Source organism: Mastomys coucha, unplaced genomic scaffold, assembly GCF_008632895.1.
Source record: "Mastomys coucha isolate ucsf_1 unplaced genomic scaffold, UCSF_Mcou_1 pScaffold14, whole genome shotgun sequence".
In the NCBI taxonomy this organism is placed as follows: domain Eukaryota; kingdom Metazoa; phylum Chordata; class Mammalia; order Rodentia; family Muridae; genus Mastomys; species Mastomys coucha.
The window spans coordinates 110,385,686-110,394,157 of record NW_022196896.1 but is presented as its reverse complement, the minus strand read 5'-3'; positions in this window follow the sequence as shown (position 1 = coordinate 110,394,157).

Sequence of the window (8,472 nt, the reverse complement as noted above, 5' to 3'; positions counted from 1 at the left end):
AAAAAAAAAAAAAAAAAGAAAAGAAAAAAAGAAAGAAAGAAAGAAAGAAAGAAAGTTCTTTGGGGATGAGTCCAGTCTTCATTGCCAGGATATCAGCAGTTCAGTCCAGCAGCAAACACCAAATACAAACCAGCAGCTGCAGTCCAGTCCTCTCGGCAGACACCACACATAAACCAGCAAGAGCAGTTCAATCCAGAAGAAACCACAAGGCTCGACACCTGCCCCAGGCCACAGAGGAAGTGGCAAGAAGCCACAAGAACCTCGAGAAAAATTCTTTGGTGAGTTTCTCTCTATGGCATCACCACAAGTGGAGCTCGGCAACACAATGTAAGATGAACCAATACATGCATGTCATTAGCAAAAAGAATAGCAATTTGGAGTAAAACAAACCAATACTTGAGCTCGCACTGTCTGTGGGGTCTATTTATATTCCTTCTGAGCATCATGCATCCTTTCACGTCACTGCTTTAGCAAAACATCCTTTCACCTGTGTGCCCCAGCAAAACGACATTTGATATAACTGGCTTTCCAAAGAAACCAGAAGTTTCCACTTCACCTAAACGAAGATCTTTAAAGGCCATGAGGTAGAATAAGAAATGTCCCCGTGGCACAAATATCTGAGCACTTGGTCCCCAATTGATGGTGCTTTTGGGGACGCTTAGGGGGTGTGGCCTTGTTTTGGGGGACGTTTAGGGGGTGTGGCCTTGTTGTACATCACTGGGGGCAGACTTTGAGAGTTCACAGCCTTGCCTCAATTCCAGGTTGCTGTTTGCTTCATGTTTGCTCCTGACAATGTAACCTTTAAGCTTTTCATGCTCTACCTATCATCATGGCCGCCGCTTGCTTCGCTGTCTACCCCCAGTTCCACCATGATGGACTTTTCCCTGAGGAACCAAAGCCAAAACGATACTTTCTTTTCCCTAAGTTGGTTTTGGTCATGGTGGTTTTTCACAGCAACAGAAAAGTAATAAAGACCAGAAGTCTTATCAAGATGAGGAGGAATCAAGAGGCGAAGACGGGAAGCATGAGCAAAGTGGGGCTTCCCAATATTTTCTGGAGCCTTGCAAGATGGGGAAGCAAAGGCTTGGAAAACAGGAAAAGCAAAGTGGTCAGACCAGGACCAGTTTCCTGAAGAGTGTTAATGAAGGTCAGCAGGAGCCCACGGGCTTGCTAGAGGGACTTCAACATTTAGAGGTGGAAAAAAAAAACTGTTAAAAATAATTGCCAAGTCTCCTGGAGACCTGCTGCCCAGCATTGTTACAAAAACTTAACATCCTTTTTACACTCTGGGAAACATTTTGAAGAGACGAAACAGGCATGTTCTTATGTACCCCAGCACCATCGTCACAACTCTGGCAAGTCCGAAGACAAACAGAGCAATATCACCATTAGCCTGTCTCTAGATCCCAGACAGAGGAAGTCACTGAACTGGTTAAAGTGACCCTGGGCCACACTCTGCCACTAAATGTCATGGTTTGTGCCTCCTTTAATCTGGACTATTCCAAATACTGGCCTTTTCTTCAGACACTTTCATTTTTGTGGATTTTGTTTTGCAGTTGCCGAGCTGCCTGTGTGCTGGCCAACAGCTCCTCTGTGAGTCACAGGTCTCATCCCCTTGACACTGGCCTTGGAAGAGTACTGGGCAATTATTCTGAAAAATGTCAGTGAACTTGGGGTTGTCTGATGGTACCTCATAAAAGACATAGATAGATAGATAGATAGATAGATAGATAGATAGATAGATAGACAGACAGAATTATCAGACATTATGTTATATGATTTTTGTTAAGGATTCTACAAAGGGCACTGGAGAGCTGGCTCAGTGGTTAAGAGCACTGGCTACTCTTTCAGAGGACCCAGGTTCAACTCCCAGCACCCATATGGTGGCTCACAACCATCTATAAGGCAGTTTCTAGTCTTTTAGGTACCAGGCACACACACAGTTACATAAACATACTACCTACAGGCAACACATGTCTACACATAAACATAAATAAACCTAAAACTTAAAACAACAGATAGCCAAACAGAGGTTGGTTTTTTTTGAAACAAGGTCTTTGTACGTAGCCTTGGCTGTTCTGCCCACTCTGTAGACCAGGCTGGCCTCAAACACACAGAGATCCCTCTGCCTCTGCCTCTTCCTCTGCCTCTGCCCCTGCCCCTGCCCCTGCCCCTGCCCCTGCCACTGCCCCCTGCCCCTGCCTCTGCCTCAAGTACTGGGATCAAAGGTGTGTGTTATTACACCTTGTCTAAAAAGAATCATTAAAAGATCTGGCAGTGGGCCAAGCAGCCTCAGCTGGATGCAGCCTTGAGTGAGCCCTCCGGCCTACAGTATTTCTTTTCATCAAGATGAGTGATAAGCCAGGCTTGTCAGAGCTAAAATGAGACAAGTCAAAATTGAAAACCAATATGAAGAATAAAAATTACTTTTCCCTGAAATGAAACTGCAGTTGAAGAAAGAGGGCTTACATGGAAAAGGAAGGTCTTCCTTCTCCCAAGGGCAAATTTCAGCAGGGCCTAAGAGTCTTGTTTTTAGGCTGGTTTCTGTAAACCTGTGCATTTGTGGAGACTTAAGGCATTTACTGATAGCTTCTCATCCACACTGTCTGCCGAAGGGGTCAGCAGTAGCCAATGTACCAATGCTCTTTAAATTGGTGTTTTAAACTGGTGTGTAAATCCCAGTCAGCAATCTCACCTCTCTGGGCCTTGGTAAGAGTCATTTGCTTCCAGTAGAGCAAGCTGACTCTAGCCTCGCTGGGCACCTCAGTTGCTTCCCCGTCTTTAGGAAGTGGCATGCTTTCGCAGCTCCTGGGGTTTATTCTCATTGCTAAGGTCACATCAAACACAACTCACCACTGCTTCCTGTTCCCCCCAAATGATCTGAGGTAAATGGAACATGCTGTGTTCCAGAGCAGGCTGGCCTTAGACTCACAGATCCTCCTGGCTCTGCCTCCTGGGTGTTGAGATTTAAAGATTGTGCCACCATGCCCAGCTGAATCTCCCTGATAATTCATGCTGCCTCTCGAGAGGACAGCCATAGCAAAGGAACGCGCTTGGGCATGGTGGGAAGTGTCTGGAATTCTAGAACTCAGGTTGAAGCAAGATGGTCATGAGTTTCTGGCTGGCTTGTACTGCATAACCTTGACTAAAACGGAGAAAAATGGACACCAGTGTTGGACAATTTTATCCATGAGGTTTGTAGGCCATTCTTACTTTCAAAAACAAAACAAAACAACCAAACAACCAAACCACGACCCAGGAGCTGGAGAGATGACTGAGTAGTTAAGAGCACCTACTACTCTTACAAGAACCCATGTTGGGCTGGGCAGTGGTGGCACGTGCCTTTAATCCCAGCACTTGGGAGGCAGAGGCAGGTGGATTTCTGAGTTCAAAGCCAGCCTGGTCTACAGAGTGAGTTCCAGGACAGCCAGGGCTACACAGAGAAACCCTGTCTCAACAAAAAAGAAAGAAAGAAAGAAAGAAAGAAAGAAAGAAAGAAAGAAAGAAAGAAAGAAAGAAAGAAAAGGTGGGTTTCCCAGCATCCCCCATAGCTGGCTCACAATGGCTTTTGTTTTGGTATGGTTTGGTTTGGTTTGGTTTTTTTGGATTTTCGAGACAGGGTTTCTCTGTATAGCCCTGGCTGTCCTGGAGCTCACTCTGTAGACCAGGCTGGCTTATGAACTCAGAAATCCACTTGCCTCTGCCTCCCAAGTGCTGGGATTAAAGGCGTGAGCCAGCACCGCCTGGTTTCACAATGGCTTTTAACTCCGGCTCCAGGAGATCTGGCGCCTCTAGCCTCTGTGAGCACTTGCACACACACACACACACACACACACACACACACACACACACAGGCTTACAAGTAAAACAAACAAAAAAATTAAAGAAACAAACATATTTCTTAACCACTACGGGGACAGAGCACTCGGCACACAGAATCATTTAACCTTTGCAATAACTCTACAACGTAAGTGTGTGACTATCTCCACTTTGGGGCTGATGGCCAAGCAACAGAAATGCACAGTGGGGGCTGGAGAGCTGGCTCAGTGGTTAAGAACACCAACTGCTCTTCCAGAAGTTCTGAGTTCAATTCCCAGCAACCACATGGTGACTTATAACCATCTGTAATGGGGATCTGATGCCCTCTTCTGGTGTGTCTGACAGTGACAGTGTATTCATCATATATATTAAATAAATAAATAAAGTCTTTTAAAAAATAAATAAATTCACAGTGGAAGAGTCTGTTTCCTGCTTGGGTCTGGTTGACTTAGACACCTAAACACCATGCATTCCTGGCTTCTGCATGCATGCTCTACTGCCTTACCAGGGACAAGGTAGTGCCTTAGTTACATCATGGCCAACCACACAGTGCTAAGAGTTTCCTAATACTGACACTCTTCCTGCCAATATATTGAAACTGTGTGACCTTCTCTTGCAGAGGACCCAACCTGACAAGCCACTTACAGAAACATCTTGGGTCTGGGGGCTGCTAGGATCCAAAGAGACGGATGCATTCATTTGATTTTTCTTCCATTTCTTTCAATAACCTCCTGAAACTTTTCAGAGTTCTGTTGCAGGATATTCGATCAGACTGAACCCCAAGATTTTGTTATTTACTAAAAACAAAAACTGTTTTCTAGTTTTGGTGTGGCTCAGTCCTAGCACACACCTTTAATCTCAACACTTGTAGACGGAAGCACCCATGTTTGAAGTCATGACTAATTGAGTGGCAGACAAAGTGACGAATCAGAGAAAGGCAGAATAGGACATGTCCAACTCTAACAAGAAGAGAGAGGAAAGGGAAGCTACTTAAGAGAACAGTTCAGAGAGAAAGAGAGAACGAGAGGGAAGACTGTTTCACTGGATGAGTTTTACAGACAGGTTGAAGAGAGAACAAGCTAGACACGGGTGAGGACTGAACAAGCCAGAGAATGAAAAGGAGCCAGAAGATTAGAACAGATTGCTAGAGTTAGTTGGAGGCCAAGAAGAGCAATTCAGGATAGTCCAAGAGAGAGAAGCCAGATTGAATCAGTCAGCCTGGAGAGGAGTTTGAGCCAGGACAGCTGAGTTGACCAGCCAGTCAAAGATCAAAAAGAACTAGGAAGGACCGGGTGGTGGTGGTGCACGCCTTTAATCCCAGCACTTGGGAGGCAGAGGCAGGCAGATTTCTGAGTTCGAGGCCAGCCTGGTCTACAGAGTGAGTTCCAGGACAGCCAAGGCTGCACAGAGAAACCCTGTCTCAGAAAAAAAAAAAAAAAAAAAAAAAAAAAAAAAAACTAGGAAGGGGTGAGTTTATTCAGCAGTAAGTCCCAGAAGCTGAAAACATTCTAGGCCCTAGGCTAGATTGTTCATAGGCTAGAAGCTTCCAGGACTAGGTCTAGGTTTAGCAGAGGAGGTAAGCCTCGGAGATGACAATCACATCTGTTGAAGCCTGTTGCCCGAGCATAGCTGTAGCCTTTTTGTTCCATGCCCATCAGCTATTTCATATTGCTACGGTAACATATCTGCCAGTCACTGATGCAGAAAAATAACTTGACTCAGAGCAGGGTCATACTGACCACATGCCCTGTTATGTTCCTACGTTATGAGGTTTGTTAATCTTAAGAAATTTCACAACTATAAGCTTCGGGTAGGACCCACCAAATTAAAGGTCAATATGAACTGTTACGTCTAAAATGGTTTGAGTCAGGGGTAACCACCAGGAAATACTTCCAGCACCTGCATATGAGCTCAGTATAGTTTCTGTGGTTTTAGCCTTTATAAGCTGCCCTCGAGGAATGTCCAGCACACAGCGTTACGCTGTTGCCCTGATTGATCACTCTTGGAGTGTGTGTGTGTTCAATAAACTATCCCTGTTTAACTGAGATTGGTGTCCTTGTGGTCTCTGGGGTGACTCCTGGACCCCAACACATCAGGAGACTAAAAGTTACTTCTACAGAGTTCAGTACTGCACTTCCAACCTTGAAAGTTCCTTCTGATGCTATTGCAAATGAAACTGCACTGACAGCTCTGACTTCATTGGCTAGTCCTAACGTTTTCTTGGGTTTCCATTATTTTTCTATATATATAATCATATCACATGAAATTAGAGATCATTTTACATTTTTCCCTTTCCAGGCTGGATGCCTCTATTGCATTTTCTAATTTTTTACTTTGCTTTTTGTTTTCTGGTTTTTTGGTTTTTGTTTTTGTTTTTGTTTTTTTCAGACAGGGTCCCATTGTGCAGCCATGGTTACCCTGTGACTCACTATGCACATAAGGGTGGCCTCCAACTCTTGGAGATCTGCTTGCCTCTGCCTCCTGACAGCATGTCCAGCTTGCATTGCAATTTTTTTTACATTAAAAAATAGATTTAGAGCCTGGCAGCACCTTTAATCCCAGCACTTGGGAGGCAAAGCTGATAAGGTCAATCTAGTAACAGAGTGAGTTCTAGGACAGGCAGGGCTACACAGAGAAATTCCTGTCTCAGAAAAAGAAAGAAAGAAAGAAAGAAAGAAAGAAAGAAAAAGACTTGGGTGCTGGAGAGCCATTAAGAGCATTTGCTGATCTTACAGAGGACCTGGATTCTATTTCCTACACCCACATGACAGCTCTCAACTGTCTACATAACTGTAGTTCCAATGCCTTCTTCTCTGGGGACACCAGGTGCATGCCTGGTACACATCTAGATATACATGCAAGGAAAACACTCAAACATGAGATAAAGTAATTTAAGAAAAATAGATTTAGTAGGCAGATGAGAAGCTGCCTGGAGACATTAGATAAAATGAGGCCTGAATGACAAAGAGGCACGGGGTGTTTGAGAGTTATTTGACTAAGGTGATGGCTCCCCATATTTATGATAAATCACACTCCTAGAGATCTGCAAGATTCCAGGCCTGGGAGACCAGGAGGGGATCTTGATCTTACAGGCCTCTGGTATTTGTTTTCTTTTTACTGTGACAAAATCCCAACTGAAGCCAAGCAGTGGTGGCGCATGCCTTTAATCCAAGCACTTGGGAGACAGAGGTAGGTGGATTTCTGAGTTTGAGGCTAGCCTGGTCTACAGAGTGAGTTCCAGGACAGCCAGGGATACACAGAGAAACCCTGTCTGGAACCACCCCCATTCCCCCCAAAAATCTGACAGATGCAACTTAAAGGAGGGAGGGTTTACTCTGGCTCAAGGTTTCCCAGGTCCATCTTCAGTGACAAAGAAGGCTCCATAGAGGAGAGGCTCTACCCGTGACAGTAGTGGCCTGTGTCAGTATCCCTTTACTTCTTATAGATCAGAAAGTAGAGCACTCGGGACAGCACCAGAAACAGAATCTTCAAAGTCCACCCAGAGCCCACTCACTTCTGCTAGCCACACACACCACGTGACCCAAATGGTCCAGAACCTGCCCAAACATCACTGATGGCTGGAGACCAAGTATTCAGAATCATGAGCCTATGGGGGATGCCTCACACTCCATTCTATCCATAACACCTCTTTTAAAAACAGATGGATTGTCTGTACTTGAGATCTTTGCTTAGAACTCTATTCCGAGAAGTGGGGTGGGGAACAAGCTGTTTTGTAGCCCAGACTGGCCTGGCCTTGAACCCCCTCCAATCTCCCAAGTGCTAGAAAAATAGGTGTGAGCCATCACACCTGGCTTCCAATCTTGGCTGGCTGACAAAAGTGTGTTTGGAAGGAATAGTGTCAGAAGAGAGCAGCCCGAGGGAGTACTCAACAAAGTCCATTTGTTCTGCCATCTCCATCAGAGAAATGCTCCCACAAATGTCCTCATCTAGCTATTCTTCACAATCCTCTTGGCTATTAAGATGACTAGAGGAAGGCTGGGGGTGTGGCTCAATCGAGATAGCACTTGTCTAGTATGCACCAAGATCCGGGTCTCATCCCCAGCATTGCATAAACTGACCGTTGGTGGTATATGGCCATAATCCCAGCACTTGGGAGATGGAGGCAGGAAAATCAGAAGTTCAAAGCCATCCTCAGCTACACAGCTATTTCCAGGGCACCCTGGGGCATGTGAGCTGCTATCTTTCAAAAATTAAAATATAAAGGGGAGGGATGTGTGGGTGGGGGAAGGGACTGAAGGGATGGCTCCAAGGTTAAGAGGACTGGATTGCTCTTCCAGAGGTCCTGAGTTCAATTCCCAGCATCCACGTAGCAGATCACAACTGTCTGTCACTCCAACACTCTAACACAGATATACATACAGGCAAAATAAATAAAATTAAATTAAATAAATATTTTTTTAAAAAATGTCAATTAAACCATTGACAATATAGGATATACATGAATGTCTTTTGGAAAGAAAGGAGGAAGGAAAGGAAATCCATAGTGGGTAGCATAAATGGTTCCTCCAAAAACATCTATATCCTAATCAGGAACCCGTGGCTATGTGACCTTAAATGGCAGGAGGGAGTCAAGGTAGCAGATGGAAGTACATTGTTAGTCAGCTGGCCTTAAAATGTGTGAGTTATCCAGGA